The following is a 22,944-nucleotide window of genomic DNA, read 5'->3' as shown; positions in this document are numbered from 1 at the left end:
TTTATTTTCTCTTTATCTCTCGAGTGTTTACGCCTATTTTTATTATTTTACTTTCATTTTGAATTACTCGTTGCTTATTTTCAATTACATATAAAACCTTCACATTTGTCTACAAACCTTGATATGTTTTTTTATAAAATCGAATTTTTGTGTACTCCACTTTCTTGAGAATTTGATGAGAGTTGAGACGAGTCTCTTAGTTTAAACATATACTATCAATAAATAGTATAAATGGACAATATCTAAGAATCGAATCCCACTAAGAATGAAGTACAAGAATTCAATTTTACAAGCCCGCCTGATCAAAAGTAACCGAGATAAGATGATTGGATTAGGTGTGTGCATAAAGTAAAATATAGTAAGTAAAGATATTGAAATAGCTAAGAACAATAAAATGAGAACAATAGATAGATAAAAAGATCAATGAGGGAAAGAGGGTTTCAAAACAGTTTCTTCTCTAAAGAAGAGTTGTGCCCAAAAAAACCATTATGCACTCACATCTTGCTCTTGCAAGCATAGAGGGATATTAAGCAGTATGCGATTGGAATTGCGCTTGTAGTCTGCCATTTCAATACTTATCACCTTGAACCAAGTCTTACAGCTATTCAAGTCTTTCTAAGATGCTTTTAGAAGACTAAACAATTAAATAAGTACTTCTATATTGAAACTTGATAAATAAATGTAGAACTTAAATTGGTCTCTCTTGAATTCTCAAAACTTCTGTTGCTCCATCTCCGCAGGGGCAGAGAACCCATCGCTGTCTCGGCTGTGCTACCGGAGGCTCTGGGGAAGTCGGAATAGGAGTATATTTTGCCTTATTTCTAGAGTAAAAAGGCTAAGTCTTATGTCTAGGTACTTTTCTATATTGCTTTTGCAAAAACCGTTTATTATGGCCAAATTCCTTCGATATCATCAGATTTGACATGGTATGTTAACTTAAACGATCAAGTTAGATTAACAACAAAAGCAACAAGTGACAAATATGGGAGTTTTCTTCAAATCTCGGGTTTTGACATATTTTGAATTCCCTAGAAGAAGTTCTAAAAGAAAGGAAAAATACATAAAGAAGAAATAAAGGAGTGTTTATATTGAAAGAAAAATAGAAAGATATAAAGTGTGCTTAGAAAAAGAAGACCAAAAAATAACAACTAGAACGAGGAGTTGATTAGAATTAGAATGCATAAACGAAAATAAAGGAAAATTAAGGACTTGTTTAGTAGGCATTCTAAAAATAGAAATTTGAAAATAAGCTTTTTAGTGAAAACGACTTGTATTCCAATTAAACAATTGTTCAATGTGTTTGATAATTGATGACCACAATACTTATGGATGTTAATTCATTAGAGTTTGAAGTCAAGTGTGTGGCAAATAGTAAAAGCGAAGCATTCCACATATTGTCTCCCATGAGACTAATAAAATAATTAAGTTATTTTATGACTGAGTTTGATAAACGGGCCCAAAAAGAAAGGAACTGTCAGGCCCAAAAACAAGCCCTTTTACTGAGCTAAACCAAAAACATAAATTTAAGGTGGTAGCTGACGTGTGTGGAGCTCCTTAGGCCATGTAGCTCATCAACAAACATGTGGTAAGCTAAATCTCCATTCTTTTACTTCAATTCATTGCGTCAGAAATAAGAAAATGAAATGAAAATGTTCTTACCTTTTTTCTCTCTTTTGTTCATGCGAGAGTTAAGCCTTTTGATCCTAGAGCTCTCAACTTCTAGTGAAGAAGATGAACATGTAATAAAAAATTTAAGGAGATGAAGGAAAGATAAACACAACAATGTATAGTGGTTCAGTGATTTAGCTCCACCTACATCCACTTTAAAGAGATCCTCAAGTTTTTCATTCAAAGACTTCAAGATTATAAAAGCATTCAGATAAGATCCTCTTCCACACCTACTTCTCTAAAAATACTCACTGATTTCTCACAGCTAAAAATGAAAACCAAACCATACATACATTCTTTACACTTTGTTTTTTTTTCATACAGATAGTCGAGGAACAGAAAACAGTTTGTAACAACTTGCTAACTATTTTCTGTTTGTTTGAACAGGGGTTAAGAAGACAGAGAGCTGAAGAAGAGCTTGGTGTTTTAGGTTCACATTTTTAATAAATCTCCCTCTTAAAGCAAAAACACCTTGAAGATCTTCAATATTCGGTAATTATTTTCCTTTATTTAAGTTTATTATTTTGAGTAGACTTAGACAGTGATCAAACTTAGGTCTTGGTAAGGCTTTGGTTAATAAATCAGTTGCATTATCTTTTATTCTAACCTTCTGTATGTTGATTGTTCCCTTCTCTATAATGTCTCTGACAAAGAATAGCTTTACGTCAATGTGTTTTGTTCTGTCATGGTATTGCTGATTTTTGGTTAAATGGATTGCACTCTGGTTATCACATAATAACTCTACTAATTCTTATATGTAGCCTAGTTCAGAAATTAAACCTTGTAGTCAAATTGTTTCCTTAATTACTTCTGAAACTACTATAAATTCAGCCTCAGTAGTTGATAGAGCAACTACTGATTGTAGGGTAGACTTTTAGCTTATAAGGTTTCCTCCTAATATAAAGAAGTAACTTATTAGGGACCTTCTTTTATTATTTTCCCCTGTAAAATCTGGATCAACATACCTCTCTAGAAGTAGTTTAGGTTCATTAAAGGTTGTATATAATAGACCTATGTTCACTGACCCTACTAGGTATCGAAATATCCACTTGGTAGCTTACCAGTGATTTTTGCCAGGGTTGCCCGTGTATCTACTAACCAGACTTGAACTATAGGCTAGGTCAGGTCTAGTGCACACCATCAAATAAATCAAACTCCCTGTGGCATTAGAATAAGGAACATTAGACATAGTTTGTTTCTCAGCTGGATCCTTAGGGGAGTCATTGACAGATAACTTGAACTGTTGATCCATAGAAGTAGTTATTGATTTAGCATTAGACATAATAAACCTGTCTAGCACCTTTTGAGTATAATGACTCTGAGATAAGAATAATTTCCTTCTACTTCTCTGTGTTGTGATCTCCATACCTATGATTCTTTTAGCTGACCCTAGGTTCTTCATTTCAAATTCAACCTTCAATTAATTATTAATTTCATTCAGCTCAGAAATACTTTTCCCTGCCAATAACATGTCATCTACATATAAATAATAATAAATAGATTAGACTACCATTGATAAGCTTCTTGTAATAGACATAAGGATCATAAAGGCTTCTCATAAAATTTATTTTGTTGATGAAGACATCAAATCTCTTATACCTGCACTTAAGAGATTGCTTCAATCTATATAGGATCTATTCATCTTACAAACAAGTTCAATTTTCCCTTGAACCTCAAAACCCTTAGGCTACTCCATATAGAGTTCCTCCTTCAAGCTTTCATGTAGGAAAACTGTAGTAACATCCATCTATTCTAATTCAAGGTCTTCACAAGCCATAATAGAAAGAAGAACCCTGATTAAGGTGTGTTTCACCACTAGAGAGAAGATCTCTGAATAAAACTCCTTCTTTTTGCTACCTTTGGCAACTAACCTGACTTTATATTTCACTTCTTAATTGTTTTCTCCCAAGAATTTCTTCTTATACACCCATTTACAAGGAATCACTCTTTTGTCAAGTGGTTTATCAGTCAGCTCCCACATATTATTTTTGTTTAGTGAGTCAATTTCACTCTTCATAGCTGCAAGCCATTCATTTTTCTCTTCACTGTTAAGGGCTTCCTAAAACCTGTTAGGTTCTTCACTGTCATTATCAATAGAGTGAATATAAATGCAATCAAACCTTGCAAATCCTGGTGGTCCTTTTTTCCGTCTCTTGAAAGAAGATAGTCTTCTAGATTCTTAGTTTGCCTTTCAATTCTATCTTCAGAAGTGCCTGGAACATCTGAGAGTTGTACTTGTTCATCTGTTGTTACAGAAATTTCAATTCTAGGATGAACTTCAACATATGAGCTGGAAAGAGGGTCAAACTGATCTTTCTTAGCTGATTGCCTTACTGTTTCAAAATCCGTATAGGACTCTTTCTCTTTGAAGATTACTTCTCTACTGATTAGGCTTCTATTAGAGCTGAAGTCCCAAAATTTGAAGCCTTTTACTCCTTTTATGAACATACATTTCATAGCTCTAAGTTTTAACTTGCTTTGTTTAATATGAACATAGGCAGTGAATCCAAAAGGCTTTAGGATTGAGAAATCATGGGGTGTTCCTCTCCATTTTTCTTTATGGGTTTGCATATCTACAGAAACACTAGGGCTTCTGTTGATTATAAAGGTTTTTGTGGCTAAAGCTTCTTCCCAAAAGCCCCCTGCTACATTTGCTTCAGACAACACGCACCTAACCCTTTCCATCAGTGTTTTATTCATTCTCTTTGCAACTCTTTTCTATTAAGGAGTATAGGTTATTGTCCTGTGTCTAGTTATTCCAAACTCAACACAAAGAGAGTTAGAATTATTCCCTAGAAATTCTAGGCCATTATCAGTTCTGAAGAATCTAATTTTCCTCTCAATTTGAGCTTCTACCTTGGTCTTCAAGTTTTTAAAACATTCAAAGGTCTGATCTTTAGATTTAAGAGAATAAGTCCACACTTTTCTAAAAACATCATCAATAAGAGATAGAAAATACCAGGAACCTTCCTGGGAAGGAGTTGTTGCAAGACCCCATAGTTCTTCATGAATATAGTCAAGGATGGCCTTGGTAGAATGGACCTCTTTTGTGAACTTCGTTCTCTTGGACTTCCTAAGCACACAATATTCACAGAAACTGTGTCTTTTAGTGCCTCTAGACTGAATCAAATCTTGCTTCAAGAGCTCATCTAAACCTCTTTCACTAATATGTGAAAGTCTTCTATGCCATAGCTCAAATTCACTGTCCTTCTCAATTTCTGACAGTAGAGCATACTTAGATTGATTAACCGTCTTCAAAACATATAGACTATCAATTTTCTTTCCAACAAAGATTGTCCTTCCCTGTTTTTCTATCTTCAAAGCATTTCTTTCTCCAATGAATGTATAGCCCTTATTATCAAGCATGCCCAAAGAGATGAGATTTCTTTTAAGATTTGGAACATGCCTAATATCTCTTAAAAGTACTCTCTACTGTCTAAGAGTTTTAGTAATATTGAGCCTCTACCAGTGATCTCACACTCATTGTTATTCCCTTTGTAAATCGAGTCTTTTTCCTCTGATTTGTAATCAACAAACCAGCTCCTTTTGGAAGTCATATGATAGGTACATCCTAAGTCTAAGACCCAGTCTCCCTCCTTAGTTTCAGAGTCCATGGCCTTCTTGTTTGCAGCAGCAAGAACCTCAGTGTAATAGGTTTCCTCTCCAGCAGGCCTCTGATTTCTCCCATACTCCCTTGAATTCCTTTGTTCATCACTTCTGAAGTCTCTATTTCTGGTTGAATCATCTCTACCATATGGCTTATATCTTCTGTTATCATCTCTTCTCTGATGCTTTCCCCTTTCAAGGTAATTTCTCTTGAAATGCCCTTCCTTATGGTAGATAAAGCATTTCAAGATTGACCTCTCTTTATGCACTTTCTGATTCTTGTTGAAAGAGCTCTTCTTAAACTGATTCTTGCCTTTAGTGAATAGGGACTCAGCACCACCAGCACTCGTTCCTTCTGCTTGCAACTTTAATTTCTACTCCTTAGGGCTGTAATGACAGTGTTTAATGTCACAATCTCTCTTCCATCCTTCAGAGTTATTTTTACCTCCTTATAAGTGTCATGTAGTGAGTTAATCAACAAGGTAACTTCACTTTATGCTCCTAATTTCTCCCTGGATTGATTAAATTTATTTGTAAGTCTCTTGAATTCATCTAGATTTTCATTCACGGGCTTGGAATGATTCATCTTGAAGGAGAAGAGCCTTTCTCAGATGTACAACTTGTTAGAAAGATTTTTTTTTTTTTTTTTTTTTTAAATCATAGAGATCCTTTAATTTCTCCCAGACTTTATATGCAGTATTTTCATTTATAACTTGTCTGAGAATACTATAAAAAATATTGAGTATTAGAGTTCCATGTGCAATTTTTCCCATGTTTTTGCTTATCTTCAGCACTTAAAGAGGTAGGCAGAGACTTCAGATTATCCAAAGCTTCCAGTTCCTTTTGTGAGATCAAAAAGACCTTGACCTTTTTTATCCATGGTGCAAAATCTCCAACTCCATTGAACTTCTCAATTTCGAATTTAGTAGTGGCCATTCCAAGAACTTTAAGAATCTGATTTGTGTTATCTCAAAATTTTCAAGAAATTGGTCTATGATCTCTCAAGAGGTTCAAGAAAACAGATTTGAGGCTTCAAAAACACCAAGAAGCTATCATATAGCTCTGATACCAGTTGATAAAAATGGACCCAAAAAGAAAGGAACTTTCAGGCCCAAAAACAAGACCTTTTACTGAGTTGAACCAAAAACATAAACTGAAGGTGGTAGCTAATGTGTGTGGAGCTCCTTAGGCCATATTGCTCATCAGCAAACATGTCATAAGGTAAGTCTGCATTCTCTTACTTCAATTCATTGTGTCAGAAATAAGAAAATTAAATGAAAATGTTTTTACCTTTTTCCTCTCTACTGTTCATGCGAGGGTTAAGCTTTTTGATCCTCGAACTCTTAACTTCCAGTGAAGAAGATGAACATGCAATAAAAAATTCAAGGAGATGAAAGAAAGATGAACACAACAATGTATAGTGGTTCAGTGATTTAGCTCCACCTACATCTACTTTAAAGAGATCCTCAAGTTTTTCAATTCAAAGACTTCAAGATTACAAAAGCACTCAGATAAGTTTCTCTTCCATAGCTCCCTCCCTAAAAATACTCACTGATTTCTCATAACTAAAAATGAAAACAAAAACCTTACATATATTTTTTACACTGTTATTTTTATACAGATAGTTGAGGAACAGAAAACAGTTTGTAACAACTTGCTAACTGTTTTCTGTTTGTTTGAATAGAGGCTAAGAAGACAGAAAGCTAAAGAGGAGCTTGGTGTTTTTGGTTCACATTTTCAATAGGTTGTTCAATACAAACCAATTAGGAATGGATCAATAGGTGATTTTGAGGGTTGGTTTCGAATATTATTAAAGGTAAGCAATAATAAGAAACAGGGATTACAAGTTATGCTTCAACTTATAGATAAACTGTCTCAGGCTATGCGGTTGCATCGTAATTGCATCACTGTTCTGCGAACTAAGAAAAACTCTTATTCAGTATTGTTTTGAAAGTTCTTTTAAAAGACTAAGCAATTGATCCTATATCTCTATAGCTAATTGAATCTTAGACGAATTCATGCAATCTCTTAGTCTTATGGTTGTCTTATATCAAAGAGCACGTGACAACCTATGTCTAGGGTTTAGTCTCATATTCTTTTGTAAATTTCGCTTATACGTCAATTTAACCTAGCAGGACAATAATATTTCAACAAAAGAAATAGAAAGTATGAATGCAATATAATGGGGACGCATTTGCTTAAGCCATATAATCCTTAGGGCATCTACATGAATGAATCCCTTAAAAAATAAGCCCATAAGTAGATTTAGGATGAACAAACGTCACTAAATCAAATTTTATGGGTTAAAATGTAGCAATTCAAGAAATGAAATAAATTGAATAAAAAAAAACAATGAAGAACTAAAAGAAAACGGGCTGAAGAAACATTAACAATGATCTTTGACTCAAGCCTACACAACTAAGATGCCCTCTTGAATGAATTCAACCTTTCTCAAGGTAAATTCTACTCTAACCTACCACTTTGGAGATTCGTCTGATTAGGGAGTTGGGAACTCAGCTACATAAGATGGAATTCACTCATTTTTCAAAGTAGGGGTAAGTAGATAAATTGCTCTCTTAAGGGCTGATTCTGGGACTTGAACGATGTGGCGCCACACACCTTCTCAAGGCCTGAGAGATGTCCACTCATAGTAGAACTATGATGTATTATTCGTTAGAGGAATCAATGGTACTTAATGTAGGATTATATCAGCAACATAGGAAGCACAAGGATCATCTAAGCATTCAAATTCACTAATTTTGATAAAATATTAAGCATGCTCTTGTAGAAAAACAAGTAAGTTTCAAGACATATCTCTTGTTGAACTTCTTCAAAGCTCCTTCTCGACCTGCTATCTTCTCCAAATCTTGTTGTAGACCGCCTCAAGATCTTCTCCACTATTCTCTTGGTGCTCTAGATTGAGTTGTGGGACTCAAAATAAGCTTGAATCAAGGGATGAAGGAGAAATGCTCACTGCAGTAATCTTGTTGAAGAACCTTTCTTCAAACCGAATTTTCTCTAAAATTCTCTATAGATTGCATGCCCGATTTTTCCTGCAATCTCTTCATTATATTGCAGATCAACGTGCAAAGGAGAGATTTGCATGAGTTGCAGCTCATGCTTGAAGAAGACAAGGCAAGGTTGAATGCATTTTGTGTGAGCTACTTGAAAGATGGATAATGGAAAATCAACATTTTCCATTTAAGTGTTTTGTTTTCTAATTTTCAAATTTTATCTCAAAAATAAAAATTTGATTTTATAAAACCTATTTTGATTTTAAAAATGAAAATTTTAATTAATTTCATAAATTAATTATTAAATAAAACTTAATTAATTTAATATTTTAATTTCATAAATTAATTATTAAATAAAACTTAATTAATTTAATATCAAATATTAAAATTAATTTTAATACATATCCATATTTATATATTTAAATCATATTTAAATATATAAATTCTCTATTTCGTTTAGTTCTTAAATTAAACATGTAATTATATCTCATTATAATTACTAATTCTCTTAATTTTAATTTGAACGTTTCAAATTAACTTATCACGCTATTCTAGAGCTAGTGCGTTATGAGCTAGTAGGGAGACCTCGCGGACCTACAGATCATGGATTCCAACAATCTGCGATTAATTGGCTAAACTCATTAGACCAATTAATCTTCATTCGTTAACTAAGGGGTCATTCCACTAAAGCCCATAGTTGCACTCTCGTCACTGTAGATATATTATGTCCACATGATTTAACCATAATCATCAAGTCGACCTTTCACAGGTTGTTCGTAATAATGGCTGGGTCAAATATATGTTTTACCCCCAAGATTACGTTTTATTCCTCAAGTACTACTAATCCTCTAATATAACAACTGGTTTGTGATCCAATCACTAAACCAAACTCTCTCAACCCAGTGAGAGGGTGGGACCCCTTGTTCAAGACCTGGATTCAGTACTTGAGAGAACAACCTTTCTTCTATTCCTAAATCGGGTAGACGTGAATTCCATCTTGCACCCTATGTCCTCAGCTATCTATCCGATCTTACACCTGAAATGGGAGTCTTATTGAGCCGAGGCTGTTGAGCCAACTCTCACCTATGCAAATCTAAGGGCAATCTCGAATAAATAGAAGTTCATAGTTAGCTTAGGATTAAGATCGAGTTACCTAAGTTATCTAGGCGAAATAGTTAGTCTTAAACAGTAAACAACATTATAAAGTAAGAGTGACTTATTTCTTGGTCATGATCTTATGCAATCTCATTGCATAGGACGCCCCCACTTCTCATGTCATAACATGTACGAATTAGGATCACATCGTATGTAGCACTTTACAACTCTTTGTAACAATTACAGAGTAGGCCACATCCAATAGTGTTACCATTATAAGGTACCCAACCTCATTCATGTACCATAGATCATTTTGACTATTTACTCGAACCCGATCCACTTTTATGTCTCCACATAAAGTTCAAGTACTTATACAATAGTCATGGGTCTTAGTTTATTGGATTTAGACTTTCATACAATTTATGAGATCAATAACATGTATATTGATTATAAAAGATGTTTATTATTTCACAAATTGCGAGTTTTTAAGACATAAAACCCAACACTTAAGGAGTTAGATGTAACTATAGGGGCAAAACGGTAAATTGGCTCAATTGTACATACGAACATCTGTGAAAGGTTATCATACTGTTGACTGGTTATATCTGATGGACATAGAAATATATCTATAGTGAGAAGAGTGCATTTTTCGATCTTTAGTGGAGTGCCCGACAGTTAATGGATGATAGATCTCGCGACTAAAGAGTTTAGTCAGATATTCACGTACTATTGGAGCTTCAAGTTACAGGTTCATAAGGTCCCCTTGGTAGCTCAATGGATTCAAGTTGAGAATAAGTTTTTGGGTCAGTTTGAAGTGTTCAAACTGACAAGAGGAAGTTTGATATATGATATGATTAAATTGGTTCAATTATATATGATATAGTTGACATGATGCATGAGATACATTAATTGGAGGAATTTGATATAAATATGATTTATATCAAGTAAAGGAGAAAAGGACTATGCTTTAAATGTTGCACTATTAAAACTATAGGTTATAAATATAATGTGATAAATTAGTCATTATATTTATTTATAATTAAAATAATTATTAGGTAATTGTTGGTGGTTTCTCCTTAACCGTGCGTGAAAGTGGGAGGTTATATTCGGTTTTCATAACTGAAGGATAAAATGAAAAAATTTTCATTTTGTAAGAACCACTTCATTTTTTAGTACACAGCCATCCGTTTAACTCACGAGAGACTGTATGACAGCCTTCTAAGCTTTTGACTAAACGTGTACAAGCGCCATTATATAAACGATCGTGTAGCATTTTACTAAACAATAGTATGGCTAGTGAGTTTCACTAACGATTGTATAAACAATCATGCCTAATTTCCTAAATGATTGTGTACCTGCTAAAATTTTACTAGACGATCCAGCACAAAGTCTATACGATAGACATTATACTCTTCCACTTGCTTGGTCGTTGAGTTCAATCGTTGTTTCCTCCAAACTCTACCAATCCAACAGAGCCTACACCTCCTGGATTCTCACTCCGAGAATACCAAAGTTACTGAGTGGTGGTGTCTGAAAGGTTTCCTGTTCATGGAGAAAATTGTTCGTGGTTGACCAGACGATCGGGTTGGCGTTCTAAGCGACAGTGAGAGATTATTGTACCAGACTCCACGAGAGCGAGAAAAAGTTAGAAGAAACGTTCTTCAAAGGTATGTCTCTCGTTATTTTTGTATTTAATTTCTAAAGTACGCAGTAATTTGATAGAAGATGCATAACTAGTTTGTATGTTTGTAAATGCTTGTAATTCTGTCACAATGAATTTGAAACGATTTTGCTTCCGCTTATAAGTTCTCTTTGATAAGAGTTCCTTTACATTCTTCCTTGATGACTTCTCCACCTTATAGATTCAAAGTGATTGGGTGATGACCAAAATCCACGTTCCTTCGAGCCCTAGTTGAAATTAGAGTCAAAGCTAGAACGATTAAAGACTAAAAGATAAACAACAAATAATGAGTTGTGAAATCTGTGTTGACTGGGTCTAAAGCACGATGCATTTGCATCTGGGCATTTTCCTGCAAAAGTACAAAAAACCTCAAATGAACTAAAAATGGTCTAATTCATTCCGAAAACCCCTAAACGTACTGAAAATTGCATATAGACATGCATTGACCTAGTTTGATTGATTTGGGACCTCTCAGAGTTATAACGGCATACTTAAGACCTATTTTATGCATGAAAATTAACTAAATCAAAGGCAAAGAAGTATATAAATATGACATTTATCGATAATAATTTATATTCTCCACTAGCTAGAGTTACCACTAAATATTTGATTGAAATAAACTTTTATTAAATTAATTTTTGTAGCATTTATAATTAATTTATTAACATGTTTTATATTAAAATTTTATATAATTATTATTTTGTTTCATATAATTTATGATACATGGTAATACATATTTTAACCTCAAAGAAAAATGAATTGAGTTTACAATGTTAAATACTATAGTTATTAATATTTTTATCTCTTATAATATAACTTTACATTTAAAATTTTTTAAAATTTAGATACACCTAAAACATAAAAGATGTTTTCAGAATTTGCATTATTTAGATATAGAATCAGAAAACAGTTTTAGAAAATAGAATCCAAATTAATTACCAAACACATATTACTAAATGAATCTGATAATCTAAAACATAATTCAAATTGTCTACCAAACAAGTTCTAAAAACTTTAGTTGTATAAAATAAACTTTATTATTAGAAAAATGAAACAATATAATTTGATGAAGTTTAAAGAATAACAAGAATATAAAGCTAAAAAATTAAGAAAACAGTAACTAATTAAATTTCACTCAAAAGAACTCATAGGATTTCTTTATCTTCTAGCTTATTCATCCTCTTTCAAAGAAAAATAATAGGACTTTCACCTTCTTCCTTTTGAATTAGGTGTCCATAGAGAAGTTAAAAATCATAGAAAGAACTCAGAGTGATGGCTACAATGCTTGACAGAAACAAAAAATACAGAAAATTAAAAGGCCAAACAAAAATCATCTCTAAAATACAATTGTAATTACAATTATATCCTTAAACTTTTAATTTTAAAAGTTGTGCCCTCAAACTTATATAACCATTAAAATTTGGGCAAATAGGACCTTGAAATTTACATAATTTTATTAATGGTAACATTTGCATAAGTTTGAGGGTTGAATTTTAATCGTTTATGGGTCCAATTTCAATAATTACTATAAGCTTGAGGGTCCAATTTTAACACTTACAGAAATTTAGGGGCCCAATTTTTATAATTAAAACACTACAAGAAATAATGGATAGAATAGCTAACGAAAAATGTTATAAAAGACCTTTCATAGTCTTTTTCGAAGGTCTTGACAACTCATGTTATTAAAAGCTAGGACTTTTATAGCTTTTTGTAGCGTTATAATGGATGCTATAATAGAGTATGGAGATATAGCATGTATACATGGTTATGAAAACATCTAATAGCATTAGTCATTAAAGTTATCTTTAACATTTAATAGCTTTCTCTCAATGCTATCTTTATTATATAATAGCGTTTTCTTAATATTTTATTTGAAATATGATAACCTTTTTTTAAGGCTATTATTATATCATATATATATAGCTTTAATCTTATGTTAAAACAAACAACACTGAAATTATGTCCATTTACGTTACAAACACTTGTTTTAATTTAAATAGACATATGAAATAATTCACAATGTATGCATTAAATACAATGACTTCCTTTCATTATTGAAATTTAGTAATCAATTTACATTAGAAACTAAAAAAATTATCCAATAATACAAAATATATATCAAATGTAATTTTCAACTATATAAGGTTCACAAAATATAGAATTCAACAAGTTTTGAGGATTATAGCATCATGGAATTGAGCTTCCATCTTTATCTTCATCTACCTACATAAAAAGTGAATTAGCATCAGATTGGTTCCCAAAACCACAATTGAATGTCAAAACTATATAAAAAGTACATAATTGTCATTTAGACTCTCAAAACAACCTAAAAGTATGTGGTTCATTAATAATCGACAAAGTTACGTAAACACAATTATTAAATCTTTAATTACCTCTAAATTCATGAGTCTATCATTCATTTTAGCTATTCTGAATGTAACAGGTATATATAAGCATTAGTTAGGAAGGATAACTTGACATTAAACTTCATAGATCATTGAAATAATAAATGTCACTTATTTTGCAATAATAATATAAGCAATGGTCATGAACTCTAAACATATGAAAATAGTAATAAAATAGAAACAAAGGTACACTGAATAAATATGTTAAAAACAAATTCAGAACAATATGTAAAATATGGAGATGTTTTACAATTCTAATAATAGATTGAAATTAGAGTAAAGTGTAACTTGTTTACCCATTAAGAAGAAAGCAAAAAATAAGCATGACAAACATGCTAAAATAATACTTTAATTTCCTACCTGCGGTTCATTGAAAAAAGATTCCACTCTTGGCTATAGTCACGAACCTATAAATAATAATCATGGTAAAAACAGAGTAATAAATAATTAAAGGTGAGAAGAGAAATAGTGTAGAACAAGAGAGAAGAAAAGAAAATTGTTATCAAAAGAATAAGAAAGCGATAATTCAAAATGCTCTAAAAGATGTTTTAAACTAAAATTTGAGCATTTGTATGTTATTACTCGCTTTAAAAGTCTCTCCTATTCGAATCGGTGTAGAATGCCTTATCCGTAACCACATTTGTTGTCAATCTTGTGATGACTTCCTTTCTCACGAGAACCATTATCAATAAATTCTGGACTTTTACACCAAAAAAGAGCATTGAAAATGGATGGATAAATCAAGAACATCTCTAAGGGGTCTTTCTTTTCCATTGAAAATCCTAGAATTTCTCTCATACCAAAATCTTCCAAAAAAATTGTTTTTGTTAATGTTGTCCCATAAGAGCCCTTTCGTTGCCTTAAAAAATTACGTTTTAAAAATTAGCAAAGGAAGGAAGAGTATAATTACTAAGCATAGGTTGAACGCATAGGCATGATTGATGCAAATTTTAAAATAGATTGTCTACTAAAAAATCTTTCAAATCCATGCGTTAATTAACATTTATACAAAGTTCTAAGAATATATAAACATACAACTTCTCACAACTTTTATTACAAAAAAGTTTAGAAATATTTATTACTTTCAACAAACTAAGCACAAAAAAAATTGATCAATTCAGCACCACAACAATTCACTAAAGATGCAACCAAATTCCCACATATTTGGATAACAATATCAACCAAAGATAGTATATTGAGGCCAATCAACTACAGTAAAAAAATTCATGTCCTAAATGACTAATTACAACACCTACTCATACACAAATTTAAATCAAAATCAGAATATGTGAAATTTAAAAATTTATACAAACTTGTCTTAAATAAATATAAACTCCTTTAATTAATAAGTCAAAAGCAAATCACGTACCTCACTCTTTCAAAAATTAAGAATAATTTGTATACCTCTATCCTGGCCTGTAAAAAACTACTCAACTGAAGGGAGAAAAAAGAAAAAAAATGTTAAAATCAAGAATCTAAATTCCACAACACAAGATAACAAAGTAATCAATAATAGTTTTTTCAAATAAACGAACTTATTAAAATGAAAGAGGTAAAGAAACACACAATAGATGCAAAATAACAATACATATGAAAAAACGTTGCATCTATTTATACAAACATTTATTTTGCAGATGAGCATCAAGTGGGGAGCATCGAGTGGGTTTTGTTTTGCGGCAGATTTGGATGAGCATCGAGTTCTGGACTAGATCGAGGACCAGATCAAGACTTGGATCGAGTTCGATCAAGGATCAAGTTCTACACTGGATCAAGACTTGGATCGAGTTCGATCAAGAATCGAGTTTGATCAAGGATCGAGTTCTTCACAGTGAAGATCAAAGATCGAGTTTTGGACCGGATCGAGGATCAGGTTCTAGCATAAAATTTTTAGACTAGAGTTACAGAATCATCAACCATTAGAGGAAACAAAACCCAATACATAATTGCATTCTATTTAGCTAGCTCAATCTCCTTCAAGTGCAGAAACTATAATCGAACAGCAACCAAACACAAATAGTAATCAATTGCCAATGGAAAAACGCAAAAAGGAAAATCTAAAATCAAATAAAAAAGAAAATGAAAATGGATCTAAGTATGAGTAAAGAGAGGAAAATCACACTCACCAAAGTTGCTGCAACCGACAGAGACGATGGAAAATCAGTCGTCGAAGTAGAATGCAGGCATACATTTTAGGGAATTGCACGAAGTTGATAATGATAAAGAGAGGAATGAGAACGATATGGGTTTCAAGTGTTGAAAGTTCTAATTTGAGAATATAAGGGTTGAGATTTGAGAGAAAGAAGATTGGTATTTTATGTGGAGAGACGAAGAAAGGAAAGAAGAGAAATAGAGAAAAAGAAAGGAAAGAAGAGAAATAGAGAAAAAGAAAATATGGGTTTTGTTTGTTTGAAGAAGGGGTGAAGTGCGCGGCGGCCAAAATTTTGCTTGTTTGGGCGGATAACTACGAAATTCCAAATTTTGATTTTTAACATCTTCCCTTTCTTTTTCTTTTTCTTTTTTTTTTTAGAGTTTCTTTAGCCTATTTTTAAAAAGGCTATGTTCAAGAACTATAATAAGTCATATTTGTTGTAGTGAAAGTTTGAGGCAATAATTGCCACTATCTCCATATTTTAGGGGTGATTTTTACAATTTATCCAAAATAAAATCATGGAGATCAGAGTTTGTGTAGAAATGAAAATGGAGTATGAATCTTCAAGGTTGAGTTCTTCTTTTAGCCAAGATTGAAGTTTATAGACATCTAGTCTAGGCTTTATAGCCAAGTTCAATGTGTACGTAGGGGCGGATCTATTAAGGATCAGGACTAGATGTCCCCTCAAATTACGTTATTATATATATTTGTATATAGTTTTTTTTATTAAATATAAAATATATGTGATCTTATTGTATATATTTTATTAAGTTGTTGCATTGATGAACTTCATTGGTTGTTAGTGCACGCTGGAGATTCCTTTTATGCTTAGGACTATAGGTTTCAATATTTGGATTGTTTTTCATGGATATTTTTATTATTTTTATTATTTAATTTTCTTTTTAAGAAAGCAATAACTTCTTACTTTGTAATGTAGAATGAATCTGCTAACCCATATTTTATAGCCTCTAAGTTTTGAAAATTATGACCATCAAACTTTCCATTTTTTACTCTAATAAATTTCTAAGGAATGTCTAATCAATCTTTAAAGTTTTTATTCTCTATATATAATAGATGTCACAAATATTAAAAGTGTTTAAAAATTAGGGTTGTTTTAAATATAGTAAAATGAACCAAAATATTTATAAATATAACAAAATGTCACTGTCTATCAGTGATAGATATTGATAGATGATAGACACTGATCTGATAGATGATAGATATTGATAGATATTAATAAATGATGATGAACAATGTCTATCATTGATAGATTGTGACACTTTGCTATATTTGTAAATATTTTTAGCAGTTTTATGATTTAAAATAATTTTTCTAAAAATTAATCATTTTATTAGAAAAAATTATTTTTATGTCTGATTAAAAAACTTAATTTTTTTTAAAAAAATTGATTATTATACATAAACTTTTTTTTAACATTTTTTAATATGCAAGATATTTCATTGGATGCAAATTTTAATAGGCACAAAATCGGGAATTCATGAACCTATTAGATACTTTTTTTTTAAGTTTAGTAACTATGTATAGATACAAAACTAGAAGTTCATGGACTAAACTTAACTTTGTATAAATATGTGCACTTGTCATGAAGAGGTTATAGATCCACCATTAGTTACATGTAAATGATTTTGTGCCCCTCCTCATATGAAATCCTGGATCCGCCACCGTGTGCACAATTGCCTTCTTACCGATGGCCAAGACTCGTGTTGAATAATTGAGATTTGGACACAAAATCTGTCAGTAATAGATTCTATCATTAATATGAGTTTATCAAAAATAGACTTCAAGTATTTATAAATTTTCTCTATGTGATAGAAGTCTATTATTGATAGATTTTACTCTTGGTGATAGAAGTTATCGCTAATACAAGCCTATCAATGACTAGACTTTGTATGAACTGAATGTAAGTTGTACTATATGTCCAAATCCTTTTTCTATTGTGTTATATCTTCTAATATTTTGAGTTTATTGCTATATTTGCAAAGGAAAAAGGGCACACAATCAAATCAACATATTTTGGTTCATTTCTAGTTGTCGTCACTTGATTACGTTAGAATTTAGAATTTTGTAATTTCCTCTTCTTCATCTTTCCCAAGTCAATCACTTAAAATATTTTCGAATTTCAAACAACTCAATTTTTCGATTGTGCTTTCAAAACAATAATAAATAATTGTTGTTTGTTTGTTAATTTATATTCTCTTCAAATACATTTAAAACATCACTTTTAATTGTTAACGTTTCTTTATTTTATTCACCTTCTAGAAACATTTGTTTGTATTCATATGGGTTTTTCAATAAATTTGAAATAGAAGTAATTATTTATTGACGTTACCTACTTCTATAGACACGTAAAAAAATATCATACAAAACTTTTCACATTATTCTATTGGCTTTTATTATAAGAAAATTTTCACAAATAGTAGACATAACAAAAAAAAAAAATGTCGATAAACTTCTATTAGCGCCTATTACATAGTATCAATTATAGATTTCAATCAGTTTCTATCAACTGATGGACTTCTGTTAGTCTCTATCAAAGAAGATTAAATCTTACTATTTTGTATAAATATTTTTTCTTATTTTTTTATTTTTGAAAAACCTTCTTTATCATAAGTAACCATTAAAATTTAATGGTTCATGATTTAAAAAAAATAAAGTAAAATTATAAGCCACCACTTGACCATCTTATTGATAGAAAAATTAAAAAAAGAAAAAAAAAACATTAACAAGTATGTAGTATGAGGTAGCTTTGATAGTTGATTTAAGTAATTTAGGTCACGTTTACTAATTCATCATGAAAATTGGTGTAATTATAATAGAGTTTTGTTGATAAATCAATCGTAGTGAACTAGAATTGCAAAGGTAACTGGATTGCTTTTGATCACGTGTACTTAGAATTATGAATCTGTCATATTTACTGTTACCATGACCGTTTGACTCTAAACAATGACGGTAACAGTAAAAGTAACAATACATGTGGCAGACTTGTCATACTATAATAGTACAGTAGCGATAACGGTAGTAGTAATGGTAATGATAACATAATTTCGAAACACAAACCGATTGATCGTCCTCTACTCGTCAATTAGTTTAATTTTTTTTTTTTAAATTTCAAATTGGGCAGTAGGCCCCATGTATCAGTACAAGTATAGAAAAAGGATAAATAGCAACAAACGTAATTTATTGGGGCCCACCTTTTAGATTACCATTCATTTATTACTTTTATGTTGGGGTAAACATGACCTTAATTCCAAATCACCACTCAATATTTTTTCTCTTTTTTTGGAAAAGTTAACTTTTTGGTCCCGGAGTTTTTTAGTTATAAATTCATTAAGTTCCTATGTTTTTTAAATGGACTTTTTTAGTCCCTCATGTGGTGTTTGGTCCATGGGTTTGGAATTAGGGGGATTTGACATTTAAAGCCAAACCCATGTTTGGACACTTGGAGTAAAATTCCCAAAATTAAGAAACCAAACCCATGGTTTTGGAATATATCTTTTAATGAATGCCATAGGTTTGAGAAAAAATTTCCTTCATCTCCTATCTCTTATCAATGGTCGTCGAAGACTGCCGGCAACAAACGTCGGTCGACTTCGTGATCAATCGTCAGTGATCGATCATCTTAACCATCGATGATTGATTGCCTTAACCGTCACCGTCAACAGGCGACCATCTTGATAGTTTGACGATCGGCCATTGTGACCATTAATGACCAAACATTGTGATCGTTAACGATCGACTATTGTGGCTGTTAACGATCACTCATCATGAAATGTTAGGACGAGTGGAGGTCAGGTACTGTAATGCTCCGAGTGTGTTTCAAATAAAAATGGGTCTTTAAGCAATATGCCATCAGTAATGAATAGGTGTTTTCCAATAACACGGGGAGATGAAGTTGGTTTGTCATTACTCATCTCCAACTTAAATAGTAGATCGTCAAAATATTTTGTCTGATTTAACAATATGCCCGATTTCAGATAGTGTAGTTGAATACCCAGAAAATAATTTAACTTCCAAGTCTAAGGATTTTATTAGTTTGGAGGCCAGAGTGCCATCATTGTTGGTTATTATAATGTCATCAATATAAATGAGCATCAGAACAATAGAGGTATTTATTTAATAGATAAAAAGAAATGTATCAGACCTTGAGTTCATGAAACCCCAAGATAACAGTGTGCTTTTGAGTGTATTCGTCCAAGCATGTGGTGCTTGTTTGAGGCCATATAGGGCTATGTGTAAGCGGCATACATAGTCAAAGAAGTTGGAGCTAATGTAGCTAGAGGGTTGACGCATATAGACCTCTTCATCAAGTTTTTTTTTTTAGGAAGGCATTATTGAAAAGTCGAGTTGACGAATCACCCACTGATTTGAGACAGTGAGGCTGAGAACCACACTTATAGTTGAAGCCTTAAAAAAAAGACTAAATATTTCAAAGAAATCTATACCCGGAGTCTGATGAAAACCTTTAGCAACGAGTCCTGCTTTGTATCGTTGAACTGATCCATCCGCATTTTGAATTATTCGAAATATCCCTTTATTTCCAATGATGTTCTGATTAGATGGAGGAGGAACAAGGTTCTAGGTTTGATTTCGTAGAAGGGCTTGATGCTCATCGTCCATGGTGGCCTTCCACTAAGGTGTGGATAAGGCATCAGAGATGCGCATTGGTTCCATTGAGGTCCAGTCGTGAGAGACTTTAGAAACTCACACCTAGGGCTTGAATATTCCAGCCTTCACTCTTGTGATCATCAGGCGAGAAGGCTGAATAGGGTTTGGGATCATCTGATGAGATGTGTGGGGAATAGGGTTGGTAGACGGAGGTGAGGGAAGTGATTGAGACTAAGACGAGTCAGAAGATATTGTTGGGGAGGAATGACTTGATGGAAGGAAGTTTTGACACGAGGTTGAAGGATTAGAAGTGGATGATGTCTCATGTGAAGTAGTGGGCTGACAACTTGGGCCAGAAGGAGAGAGAAATGATTGGTCCATATGAATATTTGTGGAGGATGGGTGGCTAATGGGTTCAGATGGACCTAAAGATGATGATGGGCTTGAGTTGGGAATTGATTGGGGGATTTGGTTTGGGGCTGCAAGTGAAGTTAAGGGTAAATGTGGTTTATCAGGCCAAGTTGAGGAATTGGTTGGCAGGTTGGAGGTGGGCTGATCTCTAGTTTTGGGCTGACGAAATCCAGTGGAGAAAGGAAATTCTGCTTCATTGAATATTACGTGCCTGGAAATAAAGATTCTACAACTATTGTTGATGCACTTATATCCTTTATGTGAGAGGCTTGGTCTCAAATAAACAATTTTCATAATGAAAGTCAAATTTATGATGTTGATAGGGACGAAGGTAGGGAAAACAGGGAAATCCAAATATACGTAGATAATACTCATTTAATTTTTTCTTTAATAGAACCTTCATTTATGCTTACCAGAGAGGAATGGTGTGGAAAGGTAATTAATCAATTGAGTTGTTATAACAAATGCATCCCACCAGAAATCTAATTGTATAGAGGCTTAGGCCATTAAGGTGAGGCTAGTTTCCACAAGTTGTCTATGTTTTCTCTCAGCTCTTCCATTTTGTTCAGATGTATGAGGGCAAGATGGTCTTTTTCCAATGCCTAACTGTTCGCATAGTTGTTGAATTCGTATGTATTCTCCTCCATTATCAAACTGTAGAGTCTTCACTCCTAGATTAAATTGAATTTTCACCATGTTTAAGAAATGTTTGAAGGCTATCAAAATATCACTCTTTAATTTTGAGGGATAAACCCAAATTAATCTGCTGAAATCATTAAGGAACAAAATGTAGTATCTGAAACCATCAGTGGATAGCATTGGAGTTGGACCCCATACGTCGGTATGTACAAGTTCAAATTGTTTTGATGCACGAGAGGTAGAGTTGGGAAACAACAATAAATGAGATTTCCCTAACTGACACGTTGAGCAAAATTCAGAAGTTTTATTAGTTTTAAATGACAGATTACATCCTTTGACTATAAATAAAAAACTCGTGAAGATAGGTGGCCTAAATGACGGTGCTAGATATCCTTTGATACAACACTATTAACTCTGTTTTTGGAATGAACAAATGCTGATAGAATATCCTTATTTTTGTTCTTAACTATCTTATGTTTTAACTTTTTCTCAGTGATATTTTCAAACTTGAATGCAGCAACCTCGTTCAGTTGGTATAGTCCATTTTTAAGGGTTCCCTTTAAAACCACTTGACCCGTAGCTTTGTCTTTTATAAGACAATAACAATCGTGAAGTTCAACATAAACAGAGTTGTCTTGAGCAAGTTTTGATACACTAACTAAGTTCTTAGTAATTTCAGGATCAAACAGAACATTATTTAAATTAAGCAAAGAGTTTCCAATGATTAGAGCAGAGCTCCCAACAGAAGCTATATTTAATTGTTCTCTATTACCCACAGTTACCAACTCATTACCTCCATATTCTTGAGGATTGTTGAGGCTGTTATAGTCAGTAGTGACGTGATTTGTTACACCGCTGTCTGCATATCAGTTTGCATCAGGAATACCATCGCAGTTGGTCATAAATGGATTGTTATTCTACGTAGTCACAAGAGCAGTAGGGAATTAACCATTGTTAGTATTAGATGAGTTGTTACCTTCATTGTTACCTTTTTTTTTGTTATTAGTAGGGACAAATTCCTTCTCATAGCGATGATGACAAACATAGGCTGAGTAACTGAATTTTCCACATAGGTTGGATGATTTCCACTTGACCTGCCTCTCCCACGTCCTCTGTTTCCATTTTGAGATTGGCCTCCATGATTTCCATTGAAAGTCGAGCATGCCCCATAGTTTTCATTGGTATTCTGAGGACGTTGTCCTCCAGAACCTATTCCTTTACTAGCTATATTGATTGATGGGTTGAAACCGATACCATTTGCTCTCAGCAGGTTCTAATAGTCCAGCCTTTTTACATAAGTCAGTTCATATTGTATTTCCAACCATCACGTTTCTAGTCTCCCTTGTAATGTTAAAACCACTGGGTTGTAATCTTTATCTAGTCACAAAAGGACTTGAGAAACAAGGGCTCGAGTAGGAACAGGGCTTCCCACTTGACCTAAGTTATTAGAACGCAATTTCATCAAACGCAAATATTTGGACATACGAAGATTACCTTTTCTTTGTTGTTGGAAGGTTTGCCTAAGATTGTCCTCTTTTGCTCTTGATTCAACACTAAACATCTTCTATATTGCATTCCAGAGGTCTGTTGAATGTTCTAGCCCATCAGTTGTGTAGCTATTTCAAGAGTCATTGAGTTGTAAAGCCACCC

At 32.7% G+C, this 22,944-nt stretch overlaps 1 long non-coding RNA gene across 7 annotated transcripts; it reads left to right on the top strand.

The window, feature by feature from the left end:
• The first annotated feature begins 1,631 nt into the window (after nt 1-1,631).
• LOC120078270 lies at nt 1,632-15,795 on the top strand. 7 transcript variants are annotated; one of them, XR_005481968.1, is made up of 5 exons: nt 1,632-2,160; nt 6,066-6,495; nt 6,629-7,090; nt 10,757-11,050; nt 15,104-15,792. It is a non-coding gene; the product is annotated as an uncharacterized LOC120078270 (long non-coding RNA). The 7 variants fall into 7 exon arrangements; XR_005481971.1 differs by lacking the exon at nt 10,757-11,050 and having other exon boundaries at nt 15,104-15,795; XR_005481967.1 differs by lacking the exon at nt 15,104-15,792 and having other exon boundaries at nt 10,757-11,223.
• Nucleotides 15,796-22,944: the final 7,149 nt, after the last annotated feature.

Source organism: Benincasa hispida, chromosome 5 (genome assembly GCF_009727055.1).
Source record: "Benincasa hispida cultivar B227 chromosome 5, ASM972705v1, whole genome shotgun sequence".
NCBI classification, from domain to species: domain Eukaryota; kingdom Viridiplantae; phylum Streptophyta; class Magnoliopsida; order Cucurbitales; family Cucurbitaceae; genus Benincasa; species Benincasa hispida.
This window is presented reverse-complemented; position numbering and strand designations above follow the sequence as displayed.